The sequence below is a fragment of the Notamacropus eugenii genome, chromosome 1, assembly GCF_028372415.1.
Source record: "Notamacropus eugenii isolate mMacEug1 chromosome 1, mMacEug1.pri_v2, whole genome shotgun sequence".
Lineage (NCBI taxonomy): Eukaryota > Metazoa > Chordata > Mammalia > Diprotodontia > Macropodidae > Notamacropus > Notamacropus eugenii.
In genome coordinates this window covers 523,217,021-523,244,676 of record NC_092872.1, presented here as the reverse complement: position 1 = coordinate 523,244,676, position 27,656 = coordinate 523,217,021, and the positions used below count along the sequence as shown (strand labels likewise).

The 27,656-nt window shown below is 40.0% G+C and overlaps 1 long non-coding RNA gene across 2 annotated transcripts; it reads left to right on the top strand.

The window, feature by feature from the left end:
• Positions 1-307: 307 nt before the first annotated feature.
• Positions 308-27,266, top strand: LOC140520108 (uncharacterized). Of its 2 annotated transcripts, none has more exons than XR_011972396.1 (3): positions 308-398; positions 19,881-19,938; positions 20,518-20,566. It is a non-coding gene; the product is annotated as an uncharacterized lncRNA (long non-coding RNA). The 2 variants fall into 2 exon arrangements; XR_011972397.1 differs by lacking the exons at positions 308-398; positions 20,518-20,566 and adding exons at positions 3,336-3,423; positions 27,169-27,266.
• Positions 27,267-27,656: the final 390 nt, after the last annotated feature.

The following is a 27,656-nucleotide window of genomic DNA, read 5'->3' as shown; positions in this document are numbered from 1 at the left end:
CAGAATTCTTTCCTTCCACGATGGCCGTTGGCAGGGCTTTGGTCTCTGAAAGTCTAAGACCGTTGGGAGGACATGTGGAGCTCTAGGACAGTACTACTGGCTCGAGGTGTCATGGAAGGAGTTGACTATTATCCACCAAAAAGTAGTTATTAGAACAGTCTGGCAGAAACCAGGTGTAGACCCACAGCGCGCACCATATGCCAAGATAAATTTCGAATGGAATTTGTAATAATAAGTAAAATTTATGTACTGCTTTAATGTTTGCAAAGTGCCTTACAATTATTATTTAATTGTCACAACAATCCTGTGAAGTAGGTGCTATTATTTCCCAACCGTTTTACAGATGAGGACACTCGGACTGGCAGAGATCAAGTGTCTTGCCCAGGGTCACACAGCAGGTAAGTGTTTGAGGCTGGATTTGAATTTCATCTTGTTGACTTCAAGTTCAGCATTCTATTCACTATGCTACCTAGCTGCCTCTTGACTTTATATAAGGGGGAAAGTGCATAAAAGGATGATGTTTATGACAACATAAACAAATGAGAACAAAGAAACATTTATTTATAGAGAAAAGAGTTAATGACCAAAGTTTAGAGAGGATCACACAAGATGAAATGGACAGTTTTGATTTCGTAGCAGTTTTTGCGTAAACATAATGAACACAGCTAAAATTAGAAGAGACGCAGGTAACTGGGGGGAAATCTTTATGGAAAGTTTCTCTGGTAACCTCTCATTTCCAAGATAAGTAAGGAACAGGTTCACATTTCTAAATTAAGAGCCATTCCTCAATTGATAAATGATCAAAGAATATGAACATGCATTCTCAAGGGAAGAAGTCCAAGCTATCAACAGTCATGTGAAAAAAATGCTCCAAATCACTGATAATGATAGAAATGCAAAGTAAAGCAACTCTCAGCTTCCATCTTACACCATCGGATTGTCAAAGTTGGCAAAAAAGAAAAAAGAAAAGAAAAGAAAAAGAAAAATGACATGGTAAAGGAACTTCAAGAAAGTAGGCATATTAATTCATGGTTCTTAGAGCTACAAATTGGTCTGGCTATGTTGAAAGGCAATTTGGAGCTATGCCAAAGAGTCATTAAACTGTGTATATCCTTTGACCCAGCAATGCTTTACTACGAGCTCTATACCCCCAAAGTGATCAAAGAAACAGTAAAATGACCTACATATTTATAGCAGCTCTTTTTGGAGGAGGAAAAAACGGAAAACAAAGGTCATGCCTATTGATTGGAGAATAGTTGAATAAATTATGATATATGGATGTAATAGAATACTATTGTGCCATAAGATGAAATTGTTACAGTGAAACTTGGGAAGATTTGTGTGAAGTAAACAAAATACAGAGAATAATTTATACAATAATGACACTGTAAAAACAAACAGCTTTGAAAGATTTAAGAATTCTGATCAGCTCAATGATTGACCACAATTCCAGAGGACCCAAGATGAAACCATCTCTTTTTTTTTTCCAGTTTATTTATTTTTATCTGTATTTTCTTTTGCAACATAGTTAATATAGAAACATATTTTTAATAATTATACAAGTAAAATCCATGTCAAAGTGGCTGCCTTCTCATGGATGGGGAAGTTGAAAGTGTAAGTGAAAGAATTTGGAACTCTAAAATTACCATAAAAAAGAGAATGTTACAATTGAAACCACCTCTTGAAGGAGAGGTGATATACTCAGGGTACAGAATGAGACATAATTTTTGGACATGACCTACGTGGGAATTTGTTTTTCTTGGCTATGCATATTTGTTATGGGGGCTTGGGGGTTTTTTTGATAGTGGGGAGCAGAATAGAAAATTAGTTTTCCTTTACAAAAAAAATGTAATTTAAAAAGGATACATTATAATATTTAGAGCTGGGAGGGACCTTAGAGACCATTTTGAGCATACTGGTTTAACATACTGAAACACTGAGACCCCCAAAAGTGAAGTACATTGCCCACAATTGCCAAGCTAATTAGTTGCAAAGCCAGGATCAAGGAATCATGGGATATGAGAAAGCTCATTTGATCCAACTTTATAGATGGGGAAATACAGGCTTAGAAAACTGAAGTGATTTACTTAGGGTAACAGTTCAATTCAAGGAGCATTTACTACAGACTTAACTATGGTCAGTTTGTGAAACACTATGACATGACGATGGATTGGAAGCCAGTCTTGGAATAAGGAAGATCCAAGTAGAAGTCCTACCACAGATACATCCTGAGCTCTAGGATCTTGGGCTTCTTCTTGCCCCAGACTTCTCATGATCTCCCACATACATCTGCCTAGACAACATCTCCATCTGGATGTCCTGCCATCTTTAAAATGAAGCACATCTAAAACTTGTCTAATGTTATAAACTGCTGCTGAACACAGAAGTGTTAGTGGCACTATAGCCTCTTCAGTCCTGGGGGAAACTGGACTCTAATGAGAGGGGTTGGGACCCCTTTTCTCACACTATTGGCTCATTATAACCTCACTGTGGTATCTCAGGTACAATTTATTTAAAGTTTAGCTTTTTGCTCCTATCTAGGATCTCCCTAAGTGGTGGAGAAAAAAGTACTCAACGTAAATATGAATCAGATATGGGACAAATATTTATTTCTTACACACAAAAGGAATGCTAACGTAAACCTTTCACAAGCATTGGCAAAGAGTCCTAAAACAAGATTGAATAGTGAGATATTTGTAAAGAACTTAGCACAGTGTCTGACACATAATAGGCATTATATAAATGTGTATTTCCTGCTTGCCACACACCTCTCCCCCACTGTGATAGTCTCCCAGGAGTTTGAGATTTAAGTTTCATGTTAACAAAAAGCACTTTGGGGAATTTCTGAGTAAGCACTGTTATATTTCACCTTAGCTCTTCACTGTTCCCTCAAAGTCCATGCCTACTGGTAAGCTAGGGAAGGGTTTGAACTTCTCATCTTTTAGGTGATCATCTTCTCCTGTGTAGAAACATCCCCTTGCCATTAGTCATGCCCTCCTGATGGAGCCAGGAGTGCTAGAACTCATCCAAGTTATCGCCAGGTTTGGATCCATTCATATGAAGATTGATGTTTGGTCACCTACTCAGGAAAAGCAGCAAAGACACCCTGGGGCCTGTGTTCAAGGGTCATCTAGTGCCCCTGTTTTAGGTGACATGTATGAACTATATATATGTATACACCCTGGGTGGAGGAATGGGCATTATGAATTCATGAAAATTCTAGTGAAAGACCCCTATTTGTTACTTAGGAGAGTAGAAGAAAGCACCAGGGGCCAATTCACACTTTTTTTTTAAGGTACACTGAATTATTGGCTCCTCCTGCTCAGTAGCCAATAAGGGGATGGCATCATCATCTCCAGAGCAGTCAAGTGCTGAGTTTTGCATGGCCAGCAGAAAACAGTCATGGAGTTTGTCATCCCCAAGGTATGTACTGAGCTGCACACGTGCTCAGCCAGAACCAGGAAGGGTAACTTTGCCCATGCCCTGTTTGACCCCTTGCTACATTTTGCTTATTTCCCCAAATCCTACTTCTATTTTACTAAATTCATAATTTCTCTTGGTGGCACCGCAACCTTAATAATATTTTAACTCTTCTTTGTCCCTTGTATCCATCAGGTACCAACTCCTATCATTTATATCACCACAGTAATAATAACTGACATTTAAATAGAGTTCACTGTGTGCCAGGAACTGTACTAAGTGCTTTACAATTTTTCTCATTTGATTCGCACAACATCCCTGGGAGTTAGGTGCTATTATCACTCCCATTTTACAGATGAAGAAACTGAGGCAGGCAAAGGTAAGTGACTTGCCCAGGGTCACACAGCTAGTAAATATCTGAGGTCACATTTGAACTCAGGTCTTCCTGACTCTAGGTCTGGAGCTCTATTCACTGTGCCACCTAGCTGCCATAAAATATTTGATATTTAGTTGATCCTCAATCTTCTCACTGCCACTACTTTATTCAAGGTCCTCATTATCATTATCATAGATTACTAAAAAAACTCCTAAGAGATGTTCTTGTCTTTTTTTCTCCACTCTTCAAACCACCCCTCACAGCTATATTGGGAGGAATTTCCTAAAGCTCAGTCCCATGCTGTCTACTTTAGTTTTTCCTTAAAAGGTATTGAGTTCATCAATATTGTACATCACTTTCATGATGGCATGTTTGCCCAGGTTCTGGATAATGAACAATGCTCTCGTGCCTTCCCAGTCACCAATGGAGTGAAACAGAGCTGTGTGCTTGCTCCCATGCTTTTTAGCAGGATGTTTTCAGCCATGTTGACAAATGCTTTCAATGAGAATGAACATGGCATCAAGGTCAACTACTGTACTGATGGTAAGTTCTTTAATTTGAAAAGGCTACAAGCCAAGACCACAGTGGAGGGAGTGTTGGTGCATGATTTTCTGTTTGCAGATGATTGTTCACTCAATGCAGCCTCTGAAGCTGAGATGCAACAAAGTATGAATCAATTCTCTGCTGCGTGTGCTAATTTTGGCCTAATAATTAACACCAAGAGAACATAGGTGCTCCATCAGCCACCATCACATCATCCATACCTGGAACCATCAGTTACAACAAATGGAAAAGTTTTGAATGCTGTGGATAAGTTCACTTAACTTTGGTAGTGTACTTCCCAGGGATGTACACATTGACAGTGAGATTGATGCATGCATTGCCAGAGCTAGCTCAGTGTTTGGGAGGCTCCAAAGAAAAGTTTGGGATTAGACCGACTACCAGACTGAAGGTTTATAGAGCCGTTGTGCTGACCTCATTGTTATATGTTTGTGAAACATGGACAGTCTATCAGCACCATTCCAGGAAACTGAATCACTTCCATTTGAACTGTCTTAGGAAGATTCTGAGGATCACCTGGCAGGATAAGGTACCAGACACTGAAGTCCCTGCTCATGCTGAACTGCCAAGTATTCAAACTATGCTTCAGAGAGCACAACTCTGATGGGCTGGTCACATTGTTTCAATGCAAAATGTACACTTGCTAAAAAGACTATTTTATGGAGAACTTGCATGGGGCAGACAATCACATGGTGGTCAGAAGAAATGATATAAGGACTCTCTCAAGAACTTTGTATTTGACTGTGCAACATGGGAGACACTGGCACAGGACTGCTCAGCCTGGTGTGCCCACATCAGAAAGGGTGCTGTGCTCTTTGAGCAGAGTAGAAGTGAGACAGCACAAAGTAAACGTAGGATGTACAAATATGGTATATGCACCCCAAATATTCACACAAACTATCTGTGCCCAACCTGTGGTAGAGCATTCCGAGTTCATATGGGTCTGATGAACCACAGTTGGACACACTGAAACTTCACTTTATTATGGTGATGTCATTTTGGTCCTCTTCGATGACGAAGGACAACAACCAACCAAAAGGTATTGAAATCTTCCCCAAGACTTCATTGGCTGAAGGAACCATTTAAAAGCTCACCAGCCAATAAGTTAGCTCCCTGGTTCCCTAAGTATAAGAACCTTGGAAGGAGGAGTCAATCAGCTGACTTCTTCCTCAACCTTATGGGCAACAGAGTAACAGGGAAGCAGAGACCAAGCCAATCAATGCTGTATCATTTACTGAGTATCCCTTTTTTCCTTCTGAATATCTTTCCCTTTGCTCTGGCTAGGTCAACCTTCTTTTCTCAGCTGTTAAATAACCTATGAGTGAGTGTTTCATTTCAATCTTGAACCTAAGCTACAAAACTTGTGTGAATCAGACCTGGTCTATTACAATATTCTTATCAGACCCATTTTCCATTGTACATGAGTCTTATCATATCATTTCTCTATTCAAGTTTAAATTCCTTAGTCTGGCATTTAGAGCCCTTTACAGCATACAGTCACCCAGCCTTTCCAGGACTATCTTTTACTTCTCCTTTCCATATCCTTTCTACTTTTGAATAGTGGCAACTTTTCATCAGAGAATGGAGTAAAAACAAATCACCTGACCTTTCTAGGCCTCTGTTTCCTCATCTGTAAAATGAGGGGGATTGGACTATATTATCAATTTTCCTTCCAGTTCTATTTCTATGATCTTATACTCATGAAATGGACCATAAGTTGGGCCCAAGACTGAACAAGAAAGTGACTTGGATTGTCTTTGGGGAATTGAACAGTACTTTTAAGGACCCCAAGCTTCTTCTGGAAACAAAGTCCCATCTTTTTAAACAAGATTCTTCAGGTGATTCTTATGTTTGTGAGTCATAGAATACCAATGAGTATCCAAAGAAAACCACAGCCTTGTAAGAATACCACAGCCTCCAAAGAATTAAAATTGAGGGTTACCGGAAGGTCAGCGGAGAGTAATAGAGGAGATAACTGCCACATAAAAAATTGCACAGAAGAAGCAGCATAAAGCTTATCATTAGAGAATTTTATGACCAGAAAGATTAAGAAATTACAAGTAGATAGCTGTATGCGCCATTGGTAGTCATACAATATCCAAGCACACAAACCCCCCAGCACATTTTTTAGACCTCCTATGGATTTGGAAGAGGACACAAATAAGAATCAGGACTAGAAGGCCTACAAAAATATTTGTAATGGTAGGATTAAAATTATCTCATCTCACCTTAGCTCTGATATCCTAACTAGGTGAGACCATAATCAATTCATCAAAAGACCTTAGGCAGTACAAAAAGGGCTTCAAGTTATAAAGACTTTGCACAAGAACATATAGACTGAAGAACCTTGGCCACATCATGAGATCATCTATAAATTATCAATTGTGTTGATGAGTGAGGAAATTTCAGAAACTACTAGAGTGTGAAGGAACCAGCTGGGTGAGGGTGAAAACTTGACTTTGGTCTTGGCCAAATCTTTTTACCTGCTCCCCCTTTGCCAGTCTGGTAGGATCCAAAAGAGCTTAGCCTTTCCATCTTCTCATTGATATCCTACCATCACATTCTTGGGATAGCAACAGCTGCTCCCATCTTCCCACTAATGTCTTAAACAGTGTTCCTGGATCAGCTGGGACACTGTGTCATCAAAAACCAAGGACAGACTGGGCTAATGGCTTTACAAATAGCCCAGCAAAAAGACTGTTGAGGTTTAGGGGTGTCAGGACCCCAAAATAGCAACACGTGGGTCCTTTCAGAATGAATTAGACCTAAACTTTCAGCCAAAAACAAGGTTTATTGGAATACCAGTAGAAGGTGGGCATGATTCTAAAAATCTGCCACACTGGCCAGACACTTAAGGAATCTAAACATTTGTATTGCTAATGCAAGCCATCCAGATAGAATCTGAGCACTTTCAGTAAGGCAAGATGGATCTTTTATACAGAAGACTGTGGGAACAGAGAAGGGGTCTAAATGGAATTAAGGGAGTAGCAGTCTAGGATGGGACCAGGTGCAGACAATGAAAGGACACTTAATTAACTGAGAAGGGCTGATGGCCCCAGGTGAACACCAAGGACCTGAGCCATGTGGGAAAGTTCAGGGGCTTTTCCTTTTTGAGGTCCAGATCCCAAACACATGGTCTTTTCCTTTTAGAGGTTTAGATCCCATCCCTATTAAGACTATACAATGCTTAAGGGGAACTCCTTGAGCACCCCACAAATAGGAGAAAAGGTCTTCTAGCCACTAGTTAATTATTAGTTATCTCTTTGCCCTAAGTGCTCTCCAGGCTTGAGCTCACTCTCCCTGAGACTCTGAAAGTACTGGAGGGAGACTGTATTTTGTACCAGATGTTCTTATTGTACCAACCTAGTAAATGTCCCTTTCTTTAAAAGCTGCTTGAGGTGGTTAGCAGTGATTAACAACTGATACTTTGGGGGAAAAGACATTGGTCTTCTTAACTCCATGAAAGCAAGGACTTGGGTTTTTTTGTTTTGTTTTGTTTTGACTGTTTTTGTATCCCCAGAGTACCTACTACATAGTAGGCTTTTAATAAAGTTTATTGACTTACTGATGGGGCTTTGAATCAATGGCATAAGAGAAAGTCAATCCTGACCTCTCAAGGGTATATCTAAAACCCTGAAGATGTAGGCAGCTTAGCTTTGTGATTGTAATTGCCCAGTCTCCACGAAAAGTCACTGAGGCAGAGCTCTGAGACAATGGCAATTTATTAAAGGGTTCATGGTCCCCTCTAATGAAGTAGACTTCAGATCTTCCTCACGATCTGAAAAGCCCCCTTCTTCCAGGGCCTTATGTTATAAGGCTTGATACCTGATCTGATACTTGAATACTCTAGAGTGGCTTTGTTGTTGTGTTCGTCCTTCATTTTCGTAGAAGACCGTGATGTCAGAGAAATGATGACATGACTTGCATTTGATTTTGTTTTGAATGAGGGTGTGCTGTGCAAGGTCACCAGCCTCACTTTCTCCTCCTAAGCCATCGCCAGACACTGTACTCAGTGCTAGATACCCAAATACAAGCAAGCAAAAGAGTTCCTTCCCTTAAGAAGCTTATATTCTACTGATGAACATCCCCTGTACATAGATAAGTCACTATCAGTTAAATTGAGGACAGAGGGAATAATGCCAACTTGGGGGAGGGGGGGGTGAAGAATGTTTTCACTACTTCTTACGTGGCAGCTGAGTGGACTTTTGAAGGAGGTAGTGATTTCTAGAGTGGCTACACAAAATACAAAATCCCATTGGTTGATAGACCTTGCTTCAAGGGCCAAAAAAGATATATTGGCAAAAAAAAAAATAGTATATCAGCATGGGGCATCTCCACTGACTAAGTGGTCACCTGCTCATGTTGGACAAGAGAGAGTGACTTAGAGTTTCCAAAATAAGTTGGGGAACTTTTCATGTAATCAGGTCACCTCTACCATACTGGGCTTGGTCACCATAACAAGGAAAAACAAGGGTGAGGCCTCTAGTTAGCTTCCTATGATTAAGCAAGTAGACTTACAAACTCCCGTTCATGGTTTTGAGGTCTAATATAGAGATCTTATAATCACTACCCCTATGGAATCATATCAAACTGATTAACATTCATTGGAATAGAGTAGGGGTCCAAATGAATCATTTCTCTCAGCTCTGAAGGGTGTGGCTAGATAGCAATTTGTTTGAAAAAAGACTGGTGGGGGGAGTAGGTGGTTAGTAGACTGAAAACTCCATATAAAGTACCAGATAAGAGAGCCAAAAGTATTGAATATAAATTTAGAGTACTTTAAGAGAGTCATGGTGGCTCCTAGACATGGGAATATATGTTTGTAATCTGTTCCATGGGGGAGGCTGAAGTCAATGATTACTTGAGTTTGGGATTTCTGAGTCAGTTGGATATTGATACTAAATCTGGCACCAATCTGGTGGGGTCCTAGCAGTAGAGTGCCACTTAATTGCCTAAGGAAGGGCAAACCTGAGTCAGAATTGGAGCAGGTCAAAGCATCTGCACTGATAATGGGTCTGGACCCATGAGTGACTGTATTTCCAATCTAGGTGAGATGGGGAGACCTAGTGAAGAGAAAGGAATTGGAGTACCACCAATCTTAATGTCCAGAACTACAGAGATAATGGTTTTGCTGCATTCTGGCTTGGTTAGACAGCATCTGAAATATTGTAATTGATCCTGAGTGCTGCATATTAGTAAGGACATTTGTAAGAGTGTCCAAAGGAGGAAAAATTGGCAAGGGGTCATGAACCTGAGGTTCATGTTGTAGAAGGAGCTTTTGAAGGCTTGGTCTGAAAAAAGAGGAAATATAAGTTGGGCATTGTGTTAGCAACCACACTAGCACATAGGGTGGGCTGCTAGCACAGGTTCCTTGATCTGCCTTTCTAAAGGAAAGACAGCTTCAAAGGGGTCAACAATCTTACTTTAATTACAGATAAGTAGAAAGAAGTGAGTATAGAAAATACAAGCAGAGAAATTAGCACAGAGATTCAACAGACAGGGCTCCAAGTGTCTGAACAAAGTAATACAACCACCTACACACACCACCTAACCAGGAGCCCACCAACATCTGAGTGGGGGGTGGGGTGTCTTAACAAGTAGCTACCCAGAGTTGGGTCCAGGGAATCAAAAGGCCTTTCTCAAGAAGAAGTCCCCAGAGCAAAATGCCAACTTCCCAGAATATATAACAAAGACTGGTCCTATGATTGGTTCAGAGCCAGATGGCATGAAATCTGTGTGACTCAGCACAGCTGTGAATTATCAGGGTTCAAAGGCGATTAATCCTTCAGATGTTTACAATTTAGCTTGAGCCTGGGAAACTGAACTCTAAAAAGAAAACAGAAATTCCACCTTGCTTGTGCTTACAGACCTACCAATGGTTTTTAAATATTTGAATAACTTTTACAACAAAGAGAGATTATACTTGTTCTGTTTGGCCCCAGAGGGCAGATATAGGAGTAGTGGGAGGGAGTTGCAAAGAGATAATTTTAGCCTTGATGTAAAGAAAATCTTCCTAACAATTAGAGCTATCCAAAAGTGGAATGGTCTTCCTCAATATATGGTGGATTTTCCCTTATTAGAAGTCTTCAAGCAAAGGATAGGTTCTTGTCAGGTGTCCAGGAGGGCCAAAGGGTGAAGGCAACAAAACCAATGTGGAATCCTTTTTCCTCATCAGCTCAGTCCAATCCTCACGTGTCCAGAGCCCAGGATCTCTCCTTCCTAATGGTTACAGGCCCAGATTCCTGGCTAAAAACTAGACTTGGTCATTCAGACCTCTTCAATGAGCAGAGTGTCATCAACTATATCCTTCTGGTAATATGGAGGACTGCCAGGCTTTACCACTGTCCTGCTACCAGGCCCAAAGACCCAGGGAGCCATTTTCCCAGTCATGTTGCCATTGGGCATTGCTATCCATGCTATTGCTGAATTCTAAGGCCCATCAGGTTTTCTATCTACTCTACAGCTGATTTCTCCTATATGTGTTGTTTTCTCTTGTTAGAATGTGAGCTCTTTGAGGGTAGGGACTTTCTTGCCTCATGTTTGCATCCAAACGCTTCAAACATTGCTTGGAACACAGTAAGTGCTTAATAAATACTTTTCCATTCCATGACAAAGAGAGCATTTTTGTTCAAGTATAGGTTGGACCAGATGGTCTCTGAGGTCCCTTCCAGCTATGAGATGCAGTGATTCATAGGGGCTTTAAAACCTGAATATTTCTAGTAGTATTGGAAGAAAGTGCAGATTTTATGGGATTCAGGGCTGTCCTATGGAGCTGGAAAGGCCCCTTGGGAATTTCTCTGGCCCTTCTCATTAGGTGTCTGGGAACGAGGGCCTTAGTTTCTTTTCTCGTCTTGGCCCTTGATCTGTTCTGATTTTGGAGAGTTTCTGTATCTTTCTGCTTCAGTGCATCCTATGTATAAAGAATCAGTTGGTCCCACTGGCCCTGGACATTGACTGTGATGATCTGTTTACCCTCTGATTGATCCCAAAGTAGAAATTTCTTGACTGCAGCCTTTTTCTGAATCAAGAAACCATCAAGTCCCATTTCTACAATGCTAAAGGAAACACAGTATGGTTTCCTCAAACCATCCTTGAAGTCAGGAAGACTGGGTTCAAGTCTGCCTCTGACACATACTGGCTGGTGGAAAGAGCACCAGATCTGTAGCCGATGATCTCTTCTCTTTCCTACTTTCTAGATGTATGACGATGGGTCAATCACATCCCTTCTCTGCCCCCCTGTTCCCCTACATGCAAAATGAAGAGGTTGAACTGGATGAACCCTAACTCTTCCTGATCTAACATTCAATGAATAAGAATTGAGATGTGAGGATACATGATTGAGTACATCCTTCCCCAAAAGGCTAAGCCAACCTCATGGCTATTGGCTCTCACCCTCTGAGTTTGCTTTGCTGTTTTTGCCTGGGTCTTAGGGGACTACACACTGAGAAACATCATCTCAAGTGATGTTCCCTAAACATAGAATTTCTTTTTTAAACTTAAAAAATTATTTTATTGTTTCCTTTTTAAAAGTATCACTCACACAAAACAACCTTCCTACTTCCCAATCCTTCCTTACAACAAAGAATAACAAGCAAGTAAAACTAATATATTGACTCTGAAACATTTCACTCTCATAGTCCCCAAAGACATTTCTTCATCAGTTTTTTGGAATTAAATATAGTTACTCTCTTAATCTGAATTCTGATTTCTTTTAGTGTTTCCCTTTCCAAAAATACATGCACACACATACATACATGTACACATATATATATGTATGTATGTATGCATATATTTTTTCCTTTCTTCACTCTTCATAAATTCATTCAGGTCTGCCCAAGTGACTCTGAACTGTTCAGTTTGTCATGTCTTAGAACAGAAAAATCATCCATTATACTCACATATCAATTTTTTCAGTCATGTCCCTTGCTATGGGCACCTACTTTGTTTCCAGTTTTTTGCTATTCCCTAAAATATGTCTATGAATAGTTTAGCATATATTGGACTTTTTCTTTCTGTCTTTGACCTCATTTGGTTATGTACATAGTACATGGATGGCTGGGTCTAAGTGTCTAAACAGTTCAGTTATTTTTCTTGAAAATTTTTAAATTATTGCAATGGTTGGACCAGTTCACAGCTCCACCAAGTGTAGTAGCGTGCCTCTCTTCCCACATCCCATCCACATGATCTTCTCTTTGTCTTGTATCATCCTTGGTACTTTGAAAGTATGAAGTGAAATATGAACTATTTTCAACTGCATTTCTCTTATTGGTGATTTGCAGCAATCTTTTATATGATTATTGATTACTTGAATTTCTTATTCTGAAAACCATTTGTTAAATATATAGATATAAACATTTCCCTTTTGCCTATTAGGAAATATTTCTTGGCCTTATATCCTTTTATCACTTCTAGCAGATTTCTTTCTCAGATATTTGATTTAATTACTTATTTCCAAAAATAGTTTCTCTTCTAGCTGTTTTGCTTGTGCAAATGCCTTTTGATTTTTATGTAATACAAATGATCTATTTTACATCTTATGAACACTTCTGTCCCTTGTTTATTTTAGAATTCTTCTTGTAGGCGTAATTGTGAAAAGTACTACTTTCCATTCTCCTCTGATTTTTTAAAAATGATATTACTTTTATATTTAGGTCAAGTATCCATTTAGAATTTTTGGAATGTGATATAAATGCTGATCTAAGTCTATCTTCTATCAAATAGATTTCCAGTTTTCCTAGTAGTTTCCCACACATAACATTTTTTTATAAAAATTTAATTATTTTTTCAATTTAATACACATTCTCTCCTTCCCACCTTTCCCACCCCAATCGAAAAAGAAAGAAAAACAAAGCCCTCATAATAAATATGCATAACTAAACCAAACAATCTCCTCCATTAGCCAAGTCCAAAAAATATATTTTGCAATCTGCACCTGAGTCCATCACCTCTCCATCAGGAGACCACTTATAAAATTTTCAGAAGACCCTGGTTCAAACACCACCTCGAATGGTAACTTGTTTGACCTTAAGCAAGTCACTCAACTTCCTTGGGCCTTAGTTTCCTTGTCTATAATCTGTAAAATGAAGGCAGGGTGAGCTAGATAGCCTCTGAAGTCTCTTCTAGTTCTAGATCTTATGATCTCCAAACATCATGTCTTTGCCTAGGACATGCAATTATACATATTCTGTTATACATATTCTCTTCACCTCTGCCTCTTAGGATCCCCAGCTCCTTTCAGGACTCAGTTTAAGTGCCAATTCTATTTGAGATCTTTCTGGATTATTTGTACCCTCCCACATACCCCTGCCCTCAGGACAGTACCTGGCATATTGTTTGTCAGTCGTTGCAGCCATGTCTGACTCTTTGTGACCCCATTCTGGACTTTCTTGGCAAAGATACTAGAGTGGTTTGCCATTTCCTTCTCCAGCTTTTTTTACAGATGAGGAAACTGAGGCAAACAGCATTAAGTGACTTGCCCAGGGTCACACAGATAATAAGTATATGAGGCTAAATTTGAGCTCCGTAGGAGGAGTCTTCCTGACTCCAGATCTGACACTCTACCTTCTGCATCACCTAGCAGTCCCAGCCTGGCATATAAAAGGCTTTTGATAAATACTTGTTATATTGAAGAGAAACACAGATTTTCTGGAAGGAACAATTTGAATCTGAGTTCCAGTCTTGAATACAGAACTCATCTGTCTTTTTAGTACAGAGGCCCTAACTGCCGCTACAGAATAGCTCTTTCTTTGTTTCTTTTCTTTAACGCAACAAGAAGGTCCTAAGAAGTCCAACTATGAAGTCTCTGTGTCTGACAGCCAGGAAAGGGGAAACCCTCTGTAGAGGCAAATAAGGGAAATTAGCATCATGGACGCCAGAGGTCGCTGTGGTCAAAGATCAGTTGATTTTTGTATTCTCAGACCTGAGGTAACAGTGGTTTCCAGGATGATGTGTATGTATTCCCTCCCACTACCTCCAAGGGAGTTTTGCAGCAATATAAAGACTATCCAGGGAAGGCATGTTCATATATTACTGAAATTTTTGGTATTTGACACAAACCTATTCTGGCAATGGGATGGACCTCTGCTAGAACTGGAATAGCCCTGGCAGTATGAGAATAGTCCTGGCACTTGAGCAAATTCTGCACTTAAAATATCTACTTTGTGTTATGAACAAATAGTCCTCAAAAGAGGAATTACAAATCATTAAAATCTGCATGAAGGACTGTTCCAAATATCTACTAATAAGTGAAATGAAAATCAAAACAGCTCTGGTATTTCACCTCATACGCAGAAAATTGGCAAGGATAACAAAGGCTAGAAATAATGGCAGGGTTGTGGGAAGATACATAATGCAAGTGCATCAGTACAAGCAACTTTGAAAGCAATTTAGAATTATGCAAATAAAGTGACTAACAGGTCCACACTCTTTGGTAAACATTGCATTTCTAGGTATATACCTTAAGGAGGCCAGTGACAAAAAGGCCCTATAGACGCTAAACTATTTACAGTAGCAAATTTTGTAATAGCAAAAACTGGAAACACAATAGATACCCATCGATTGAAGAATAGCTGCTCAAACTGTGGTTCATGTGTATAACGGAATAGGCTTGTGATGAAGAAATGATGAAAATGGAGAAGGATGGGAAGATCTCACATGAACTGATGCAAAGTGAAGTAAGCAGCTAGGAAAATAATATATACTATAAGTACAATAATGTAAGAGAATTTAAAATAAATGTACAAAATCATAGTAACCAAGTATGGCCTCAAAGAAGAGGAACTATGGCTGTGGAAGACTACAGCATGTCAAACTTTTTATATATTTTGATTAGTTTTGTTAAACTTGTCTTTTCTTCTGGATATCTCTCTGCCAAGGGGAGAGAAACTCATTGGGAAATGAAAGTGATATAAAACCTAAAGATATGAAGGGGAAAAAAAGCACTGTAATTGTCTTCTTTGAGATATATAGGAAAATTTGATGGTACTATTACACAGAAAGCCAAACAGTTAAGGAAGCCCAGAACTGAAGCATATAGGACTCCTGAGAGTCCAGGGGGCCCAGATATATATGTTATTTCATTCAGCTGCTTTCTCATCTAAGAACAAAACATCTGATGGATTTGTGGAGCTATTAAGAACACATTTCTTACCAACAGCAGTCATTAATTTCACAAAACAAGTCAATATCCAGGTAAAAAGCAATGCTGCTTATTTTAGTTAAGCTATGTCTGCTGTCTTAACACTGCAATTTTGGAAAGTTTTGGGGTGACATGTTTCAGGATTACCTTGTCAGTAGAGCTTTCACTTAATCCTTCCAGCTTGACTGAACTAATTAAAACATATGGGATTAAAAAGCATTTCTAAAGTACTTTATGGTTTCTTAAGCCCTTTCTTCTCAACAATTGTGTGAGGCAGTTAGTATGAAAACTACTATACTACTATCCCTAATTTATAATTAAGGAAACTAAGAACCAGGCAGGTTAAATGATTTGGCACACCAATAAGTGTTAGAGCTAGGACTTAAATGGGGGGGGGGGGGGGTTGCTGAGTATTTTTTTTAAAGGGGGTGGTAGGCCAAATAAGTTTGGGAAGCCATGCTCTAGGTTCTCAGAGCCTATGACACAAGAGCCCAACCTCTATAAGATTCTCCCAAGCTGGAAATGGTTCTTAAGCCCAGGTCAGAGTGCGTATTTGTCATCTGCCATTATTCTAGCTAAGTGTGAAGGGGCTCACTGCCAGCATGACCACAGCATGATGGTTTTTGGCTCTAGTAGTTTAGATCATCTACCAGCTTCCAAAGGGGTTTGCATTGGTGAAGACCAAAACCATAGACCAAATCATGGTCCCAATACAAGAGTTATTGGGTCAAAGGATCAACATATCAAGGAACTGAAAATAAGGCATGAGCAAATGTCCCTGTAAGTCCCTACTCCTGAACTATCGGCAGTGGTTTGGTGTAGTGGAAAGATAGCCAACTTTAGAGTCAGGAAGACATTGGTTCTAGTCTTGCTTCTGACACACGGTGGTTGTGTGACCCTGGGTGAAATCACTTAACCTCTCACTAGCCCTAGACAATTCTCTAGAAGTATATGTTGGAGAACAATTGCTGTTTTGCAATAGTGGGGAGTATACCAGTGAAATCACAGGTCCAGAATGAACTTTTGTTAATCATAGGCCTCTCACAGTTGAGTTTCCTAATTTTATTTATTTTTTTAGTTGAATGGGTATGAGGTGTTGAATGGTACAAATTTGACATTTATAATGGTCCTTTTGAAAGAGAATGTATGACTATGTGTCAAAGAAATTAATGCAACATCTCTGGACAAAAATGATACCCATAATACACACATACACATACACATACACACACACATGCACATACACACACATACACATACACACACACACATACACACACACACACACACACACACACACTTACTTTTTACCAAGAGTCATTGGAAGATTGGAGATGCACATGGCCCAGCTGTGGAGGGGACACTAATGCTTTGCTTGCAGATTCTGCAGGCACATCTCCCAATCTCTGTTCCAACCAAACTGGCCTACTTTCCACTCACTATCCATGATATTCCACTTCTTACCCCGACCTTTGCACAAGCTGTCCTATGTTCTTTCATCCATTCTCTCCTCTCCTGTTCTTCTTAGGATCCGTATCTTCCTTCAAAGTATAGATCAGGTACCACCTCCTACATAAGGCCCATAAGGCCTTTCCTCCTCCTGTCTGTCCCCCTCAAAATTTCTTTTGTTGATCTGCATATGTTTTGTATTTACTTATGAAACCCTGCTCCCTCCCTCTCCACTCCTAGGGACAATGTTTCAACTGATAGCAAAAGGGACACATGCCTGGAGCAGCTGTTTAGAGTGCTATTTTTTTTCCTTTTTTAACATTTTAATTTATTATTTCATTATTTTTAATCTTCCTTTTTTTTTTTTTCAGTTATTTGCTGTTTATCCAGTATTTTGGGTTAGTATGACACTTGAGGAATTGGTTGCGTTGTACATATACAGATCTTTTTATATAATATGGACATTTGCAACTATTGATATATATATGCAGACAAAATCAGGTCCTCTAGAAAGGTGATACATGGGGGCCATGGTGTAGTGCCCTAATGGAGGGGAGCACAAAGGTAATCAATGCATCAATAAAGAATCACTACTGTATGGTGTTTTGTATCCCCAAGTGTTGTCTTCTGGACCTAGGGAACTTGTAGCACCTACATACAAAGCAGGTAGTTTATATACCTGTGGGGCACGGGCTCTGCTTGACACCAACCACTGAGACTATACAGGTCATATCCAGCATCATATGCTAACTACAACAGGGTTCTATTCCCCATTTCTAACTTTAGGAAGAAATTAGAGTGTGTTTATAGGTTTTACACTTCTGGTGTTTAGTTACTAATCAGAGGAAGGATTTGGTCTATTTGAAAAGCAGATCATACATAACCCCTCAACCCCTGTCATGTTCTCTTTATGGCAGCACATTCAACCTTCCTTTCTTTTAAAACTTTGACTTCTACATTCTCTCCCTCTCCCCCCTCATGTAAGCATTGTATCAATTATACATATGAAATCATGCAAAACCAATTTCTATATTAGCCATATTCTTTTAAAAAGCAAGAAAAAGAAAGGGAGAAAATTATACTTCTTTTTTCACTTCAGACTTTATCAGTTCTCCCTCTGGAGGTAGATGGATTTTTTTTCATCATGAATCCTTTGGAGTTGTCTTGGATCACTGTATTGATCAAAGTAGCCACATCTTTCATAGTTGATCATCATTATGACGTTGCTGCTGCTGTGCACAGTAACCTTCCAGTTCTCATTTCACTCTGCATCAGTTCATATAGGTCTTGCCACTTTTTTTTTCTGAAATTCCCCCCCTCATCATTTCTATCACATTCATATGCCAGTACTTGTTCAGACATTCCCCAACTGATCAGCATCCCCTTAATTTCCAACTTTATCACCACAAAAAGAGCTGCTATAAATATTTTTGTATAGACCACTATTCTTTAGGCAATACAGCAAGCAAAACGTTGAACCGGAAGTCAGAAAGACCCGAGTTTGAACTCAGCCTCAGACAAAACTTGCTAGCCAAAACTCACTGAACCTCTGTTTGTCTCAATTTCCTCAACTGTAAGAAGGGATCAAATAAGATTTTATATATGTGTGTGTATGTATATATGTATATATATATGTATTTATAGTGTATGTGTATGTGTGTGTGTTTATACATATATATGTGTGTGTATATATGGATATATATATGTATTGATAGTGCGTGTGTATGTGTGTGTGCCTGACACATAGGAGGCACTATATAAAAGCTCTAAGCTCAAATGGTACCAGTTTACTCAACTAGCCATGAGCAAATAAATGTCCTTTTAAGTCTCTAGCCCCAAACTACCAGCTCACTTACTCTGCATGTGTGGAGGGCACCAGTTATCACTCAGGCTTCTCAACTTCTTTACCTCTCTAGTGTCTTCTTGGGCTCCTGTCTGGGCTATACATTTTTTAATAATTATTTATTAAGTTTTGTGCCCCTATGCACTGGATCTCTAAAATAATTCACTCAATCAACTGTAGTGGGAAGGGTTGATCAGGAAGCCCATGATCCACCTGATAAGTTCAACCAAATCAATTTGATGAGATTACAGGAAAAAGACCTTTGGATGCATCTGAAAGACGCCTCCAATGGAGGAAGACCTTGCTGAAAAGACAAAAAGAGCAACTCTAGTTGATTTCCAGTGACTGAGGCTGACTCTAACATGAATGGCAACTGTTGTAGGTTGGGACTAATTCAGACATACCTAGTACTTCAGGTTTGGATTGGAACAAAATGAGATATTCATAAATTATCTAATAGTTAACAAAAGAAGGCTTTCTTAATGATAACAGAGAAAGGATATTTAGCAAGGACACAGCATTAATTCAGTGGAGTATAGCTTCCTTGATTCTTTGTTGGCCATGCTGGTCTGCTGATCAGAAACCTGAGGGAAGAGAGCAACCCCTACCACCTTGTGGACTGGCTTTTGTGCTTAGGCCATCTGAGTACAGAGCTATGTCAACAGTCTGAGCTTTAGTCTCCTGAGCCTATAAAGTCTCAAGGATAGTTTCAGTAGCTTTTAAGGAAAAACTTTGCCTGGACTTCATGGCAGATATTGCTTCTACCATACCACCTCTTGGTGAAAAAGTCTTAAGTTCTTCTAGAAGACTTTCCACCACTTAAATGGCTGTAGGGCCATTACTGAACATGATTAATCTTGGGGACATGAGAAGTGTGGCTTAGGGATCACTAGAAGAAGAAAAGTTAAAATAAAAAAACCCTCACCCCAAAATAAAAATAAGCAATGTAATGGTCCCCTAAAGTAGTGAGAGAATATGGATGTGAATAAAGACCAGGAATTCTAGGCTTTACCTCTTCCCCTCAGAAGGAACAAGTCTTGAATCTTAATGATCTAGTCTATGTGGCAAGTGATATCAATTCTTTTCCTTTCCAGTAGGTCTCTGGATTTAAATCACCAACTCTCAGCATGGATCAGGACCATCTCTAATAAGGTAACTAAGAGGTCACTTACCCTTCTGGATGTTACCTGTCCTAGTGCAAGGGTTGACAACAAGAATCATTTTGTATCATCACTCACCGAACATTCTCCAGTCCACCAGCCATGATCTCCCTAGAAGTTCAGTAGTGCGAGTGGGGAGTATCAAATCTTTGCCCCTTTAGATGCCTTTGCTGAGGAATCCCCCCTCCCTCTTCCAATGAAACCAGGAAGGTAGTTTTACCTTCCCACTGTCACCAGAAAGCAAGCCACTTCCTAGTAGCCAAACCTTGGTTCTTCAAGCCCTTCCTGACACAGACTTTTTCCAACTGAAGTTTGGATTCAGTCAAAGGGCTACACTTGAGGACCTAGAGGGCCACATATGGCCTCAAGGCCATAGATTCCCCACCTCTGCCTTCATCCCTTAAGTCAACTGAGGCTTGACTATGTTTCAGTACGGTTTAAGAAAAAACTAGTTTAGTTTACATGTCCAATCTTTCTCCTATCACAACAAAAATCAATAATTTCTCAATCTCTGTATGTGTGTCTCTGTTTCTGTCTCTCTCACACTCTCCTCCTGCTCCTCCTCTCCTAGGAGAAGTTAATGGCAACTAACAGGTGAAGCATATGGTGAGTTGTCTATGTATTTACCCAGGTAGCCAGATGATCCTGTACATTAAATTTCTTGTGCCTTTCTTTTGTGCTTTGGTTTTCTTCTCTGAGCACAGGCCATTTGTTCCATGAGATCCTTTATAAAAAATGCTGTTTGTTTCTTTTCACAAGCATTTATTATCTCTCCCTATCCCACTGGCCACCCTTTCAATTAAACACACACACAAACACACACACCAAAACCAAAAGCTTCACAAAGAACACTCAAATTCCTATATTGGCCATGGCCAAAAATGAATGTCTCTTTCTGGATTTTTAGTCTATCATCTCTGTGGCAGGATGTGGATGGTGTGTTTAATAAAGTTCTAATGTCAAGTTGTTTTTAGAGAGTAGAGTTCCTGAGGATGGGATTTCCCTGCTCAAACAGTTAGATTTCCTTCAGAAGCACATGGCAGAGCGTAGATATGTGGTTCCATGCAGCCTGAGAGGGGAGATCCTGAGAGAAAGTTTTGCCAGACTTGGGAATTACCTCATGGATAATTCCAAGTTTGAGAGTTCAGATACTGATCTCTTTGAGGAAGATTTCATCAACAATTTGCTTCTGGCAGAAAGGAAAATTACCAAAGTGGTCCTTGAAGCTGGGAGAACAGGAGCAACATGCCAGGAAAAAGAGATCCGTGTACCACAGCCAGGTGATCAGAACTGGCCTGCTTTTGTCAGGATTGCTCAGACAGTGAAGGTCCAATGTGAAGGGGAATGCTAATTTAGCATCCCCTCAAATATGTTTGTCTTCTAGAGAGAGGCTAATGGGTTACTTGAGTGCCTTAATTTTTTCCCTAGTCTGCTAAGTCCTTAGTATTCTATGTATTTCCTTTTGGGGTGAAAGAAATGCTGTCTTATGCACAACATACATATTATACAGTAAATGCTTGTGTGGGAATTTGGGACCTTGTTATCTACATTCAGGGAAACCTAGACATCAGCTTTACTATCAGGTGGGAGCATGAACCAAAACAAAAAAAAAAGAGAGAGAAACTGATCCTGTGAAATAAGGCAACAAGGACTGAATCCAGACTCTGAGGGGAGGGGGACTAGACTCCTTCTTCTCATTTCTGCCTCTCAGAATTTCTATTTTTCTTTGTGAGAAACAACAGAAGGAACTCTATTTCCACAGGACTAACATTACTTCTAGCTTTGCAGGAGTAATAGCAGCTAATTTAAATTAAATACATATTTGATGCATGATAAGAAGAACATGAAATAGGAGGCTCAGGAAGTTGCATCCAACTGATGGGGAAAAAAAGGGGGATATCTGAATCGGGAACAGGAAATAAATAGCCTTGTATTAGCCTTAACAAGTGTGCCCCTGGAGGGATTTACCCATTCACAAGGAATGTAAAATAAAATGAGAGTCTTCCTGGCTCCAACAACGAGCATTCACGACAGAGGGAGCACATTTCTCACATCTTCAATACCAGCTTCAACACCACCCTCTCCATGAAATTTTTCCTGATTCCTCTCGTGGTTAGCACCCTTCAAAATTACCTTGTGTTTGCTCTGTATTACATTTTTGGTGAGGCAGCTAGGTGGCAAAGTGGATAGAGCACTGGCCCTGGAGTCAGGAGGACCCAAATTCAAATCTAGCCTCAGACATTTACTAGCCATGTGACCCTGGGCAAGTCACTTAACCTCTATCTATATTAGTTTTCTCATGTGTAAAATGGACTTGACAAGGAAGTGACAAACCAGTCCAGTGTCTTTACCAAGAAAACCCCAAATGGGGTCACAGAGAGTTGGACACAACTGAACAACAACAAAATCTGAAAAGCTAGGAAGGAGGGGTGAGGAAATAGAGCATTTCAGTCATGGGGGATAGTCAGTGCAAAGAGAGATGGTTTTGTATGTGAGGAACAGTGTGGAGGGGAATAAAAGGTAAGAAGAAAGGGAAAAATGTAGGAAGGGGTCAAGTTGTGAAGGGCTTTAAATACCAAAAAAGATTTTACATTTGATCCTGGAGGTAAGTAACCACTGGAATCTGTTGAGCAGGGAAGTGACTAAATCAAAGCTGTGCTGTAAGAAAACACTGGCAGGAGGAGCCAAGATGGCAGATTAGAAAGATACACATATGCTAGGTCTGAACCTACAGCCCATAAAATATCTGTAAAGAAGAACTCCCAACAAATTCTGGAGCAGTAGAAGCCACAGAACAATGGAGTGGAGGAGATTTCTGTTTCAGAGAGCCCTGAAAACCTGACTCAAAAGGTCGATCACACCCCGGACCTGGAGCAGAGCCCAGCCCTGCCTTGGCTGCGCAGCACCGAGAGGAGCAGATCCGAGCAGGCTTTGGGGACAGAATCTCCAGTGGCCACCCAGGCCCCTCCACCCACAGGTGACAAGGGTTGGTGAGAGAGACCGTTTGGGTGGCCGACAGGGGAGTGGGGTGTCCTCGTGGCTTGGCCCCACTTGGGAGGCAGCAGCAGGGGCAGCAGCAGACCCGGGGCTCCCCAAACAGGCAGGAGCTGGGATTCATTGTTGAAGGTCTCTGCATAAACCCCCTGAGGGAACCGAGCCAGAGAGGTGGCCCTGCCCCCACCTGAGCACCTGAACTTAATCTCACACTGAATAGCAGCCCTACCCCCGCCCGAAGCCCTGAGGCTAGGAAGCAGCATTTGAATCTCAGACCCCAAGCACTGGCTGGGCAGATCTGGAGGTGAGGTGGGGGTGGAAAGAAAACTCAGAAGTCAAGTCACTGGCTGGGAAAATGCCCAGAAAAGGAAAAAAAAATAAGACCATAGAAGGTTACTTTCTTGGTGAACAGATATTTCCTCCCTTCCTTTCTGATGAGGAAGATCAATGCTTACCATCAGGGAAAGACATAGAAGTCAAGGCTTCTGTATCCCACACATCCAAAATAGATATACCATGGGCTCAGGCCATAGAAGATCTCAAAAAGGATTTTGAAAATCAAGTTAGAGAGGTTGAGGAAAAACTGGGAAGACAAACGAGAGAGATGCAAGAAAAGTATGAAAAGCGGGTCCACACCTTGCTAAAGGAGACCCACAAAAATGCTGAAGAAAATAACACCTTGAAAAATAGGCTAAAAAAAAAAAGAAAAAGAAAAATAGGCTAACTCAATTGGCAAAAGAGGTTCAAAAAGCCAATAAGGAGAAGAATGCTTTAAAAAGCAGAATTACCCAAATGGAAAAGGAGGTTCAAAAACTCACTGAAGAAAATAGTTCTTTCAAAATTAGAATGGAACAGATGGAGGCTAAGGACTTTATGAGAAACCAAGAAATCACAAAACAAAACCAAAAGAATGAAAAAATGGAAGATCATGTGAAATATCTCATTGGAAAAACAACTGACCTGGAAAATAGATCCAGGAGAGACAATTTAAAAATTATGGGACTACCTGAAAGCCAGGATCAAAAAAAGAGCCTAGACATCATCTTTCATGAAATTATCAAGGAAAACTGCCCTGAGATTCTAGAACCAGAGGGCAAAATAAGTATTCAGGGAATCCACTAATCACCACCTGAAAGAGATCCAAAAAGAGAAACTCCTAGGAACATTGTGGCCAAATTCCAGAGTTCCCAGGTCAAGGAGAAAATATTGCAAGCAGCTAGAAAGAAACAATTCAAGTATTGTGGAAATACAATCAGGATAACACAAGATCTAGCAGCTTCTACATTAAGGGATCGAAGGGAATGGAATAGGATATTCCAGAAGTCAAAGGAACTAGGACTAAAACCAAGAATCACCTACCCTGCAAAACTGAGTATAATATTTCAAGGGAAAAAATGGTCTTTCAATGAAATTGGGGACTTTCAAGCATTCTTGATGAAAAGACCAGAGCTGAAAAGAAAATTTGACTTTCAAACACAAGAATGAAGAGAAGCATGAAAAGGTGAACAGCAAAGAGAAGTCATAAGGGACTTACTAAAGTTGAACTGTTTACATTCCTACATGAAAAGAAAATATTTGTAACTCTTGAAACTTTTCAGTATCTGGGTAGTTGGTGGGATTACATACACACACACACACACACACACACACACAGCACAGAGTGAATGGAATAGAATGGGATCATATCTTAAAAAAATGAAATTAAGTGGTGAGAGAGAAATATATTGGGAGGAGAAAGGGAGAAATGGAATGGGACAAATTATCTCTCATAAAAGAGGAAAGCAAAAGACTTTTTAGTGGAGGGAAAAAGAAGGGAGGTGAGAGAAAAACATGAAGTTTACTCTCATCACATTCCACTAAAGGAAGGAATAAAATGCACACTCATTTTGGTATGAAAACCTATCTTACAATACAGGAAAGTGGGGGAGAAGGGGATAAGCAGGGTAGGGAGGATGATGGAAGGGAGGGCAATGGGAGGAGGGAGCAATCCGAAGTTAACACTCTTGGGGAAGGACAGGATCAAAAGAGAGAATAGAAGCAATGGGCAGCAGGATAGGATGGAGGGAAATATAGTTAGTCTTACACAACACAACTATTATGGAAGTCATTTGCAAAACTACACAGATATGGCCTATATTGAATTGCTTGCCTTCCAAAGGGAATGGGTAGGGAGGGAGGAATGAAGAGAAGTTGTAACTCAAAGTATTAGGAACAACTGTTGAGTACTGTTTCTTGCTACTAGGAAATAAGAAATACAGGTAAAGGGGTATAGAAAGTTATCTTGCCCTACAGGACAAAAGAGAAGATGGGGACAAGGGAAGGGAGGGATAATAGAAGAGAGGGCAGATTGGTGATAGGGGCAATTAGAATGCTTGGTGTTTTGGGGTGGGGGGAGGAGACAAATGGGGAGAAAATTTGGAACCCAAAATTTTGTGAAAATGAATGTTAAAAGTTAAATAAATTAATTAAAAAAAAAAAGAAAACACTGGCAGCTAAATGGAAAATGGATTCCACCAGAGAGAGACCTGAGGCAGGGAAACCAACCACAAAGCTACTGAGGTGCTGAGGGCTTATGTCATCATAGTGAGAAAAATTTTTATGATGCTATTAATAACCAATTATTAAATTGAGATCCAGGCTTTTCTCCTATTTCCTCATGAAGGCCTAGCTCTTGTTAAAGTCAGTCTCTGAAAGACAGGTCTGATAGATGAGATTACTCTTAGTCCTCAAGAAATATGCTCTTCAGTCTTGGATGGGACTCCACCCAACTAGGAGACCTAACTTTTATTTAAAAAATAAGCATAATCCAGTCTGGACCATCCTTACCCTGGAGAAAGAAGGCCCTGTCCTTGGACTCCTCCATTAGAGTTTAGGGTGACTCAATTCATGAAGGAGAAATTCAACTAGAGTGGTCTGTGTGGAGGTGGATTCCCCTGTCCAAATTGCTAAAAGTGGCTGAGTCTTATGATCAAGTCATGTTCTCAGGAGGAGCTGAAAACTTTCAGCTCATCTCCTCATTAAATATTCACCAATTGGTGCTGATTTTCAGAAGGATTATTTATAGCTTTTAGAGTCTCCATTGGGTGTCTTTGGTTACCAAGAGAAACCATTGACCATAAATGTATTGATTGCTAGCTAGCCTAGTTAATAAATGGATTATTAATTACCCAGAAACTTTTTTTTTTCTGCTCATCACAGTGATGTAGTATGAGTGAAAAGAAGTACACATCTAGAAGAGATATTGTAAAGGGAGAAGTGCCTGGGAGGATAGTGGTATCCTTGACTGTAATGGGGAAGTCTGGGAGGGGGGGAAAGTTTAGAGGCAACATAACATTTTGTTTTATACATATTGATTCTGAGTCTACAGAACATCTAGTTCAAGGTGTCCAGAAGACTGTTGGTATAGTGAAACTGAAGCTCAGGAGAGAGATCATAACTGAACCTGAGAGCTGATGATATGACCAGGAGAAGCAGTATGGAGAGACAGGGTATAGTAGTAAATAGTAGCATTGATAGCAAAGACTATAGTATAGGGGGACACTCATGCTTTGTGGAAGCATCCAGAAAAGAATACTGAAGAAGAAGAAAAAAGTGAGAAGAGAGCAGTGTCAAGAAAACCTAGAGAGGAGAGAATATTAGAAGAAAAGGGTGATCAGTAGTGTCAAAGGCTGCAGAGAGATCAAGAAAGATGAGAACTAAGAAAAGGGCATTACACTTGGCAATCAAGAGATCACTAGGATCTTTGGAAAGGGAAGTTCAGTGGAGTGATGAGGTTGGAAGCCACATTGATGAGGGTTGAAAATTGAACAAAAGAGAGAAAAATGGAGGAAGTGAGAATAGATGGTTTTTTCCCAATGAATTTATCCATGAAAGGGAGAAGAAATATAGCATGATAATTCACTTACATGGTATGTCAAGTGAGCGGTTTTTTAAGATTAGAGGAATTATGGACATTTTTGTAGGCAGCAACAGGGAAGGAACCAGTAAGTAGGGGGAGAGTGAAGTTTAGAGAAATGGTGAGCAGTTTAGAGGGCACAATCTGCTAGGGAAGATGGTATGGGATGTCCAGTAGGAGCAAAATCTAAAACCTCTCCCTATGAAGTTAGACTAATTTGTCTTAAAATGTATTGAACCTTAAAAAATAATGACTATTAAAAATTGTCTTCACATGGAATTGGGGAAAAATAAAATAACTAAATTTTAAAAATAAAATACTATTTTTAAAAAGGTATTGAGGTCAATCTCCAGTCTTAGTTGGTTCAGAGGACTGAAGACTACAGCTGTTGTCATCACTTCCTGTTCCTCTGAGTACAAAGCAATCCCAAGGAACGCCAAGAGCTCTCTGATGCTTGGATGACCAGCAACTCAGGCAAGGGAACTTTGTTCAGCTGAATTAACCTGAGGATATCCTTAATGATTTTCCTTATTGACTATCCTTCTCATGCTATAGCTAATTAAACTGCTTTTTATTAGTTGTTGATCTACAAGTGTCTCACTTTGTTCCAATATTGAACTTAATAATATTGAACTACCAGAGGACTAGCCTGAGGCAGTTCCAGTCCAAAAAGGCCTAGAGGGATTCAACTTGTCAAGGAGAAGGGGCATCTCATCATGAGAGACAGATGTGGAGAGTCTGAGTGATGAGAATTGGAAAGCGGCATGGGAGCTCCAGTGAGTGGTACTAATTTTTTTTAAAGTGAAATATGAGACAAGATC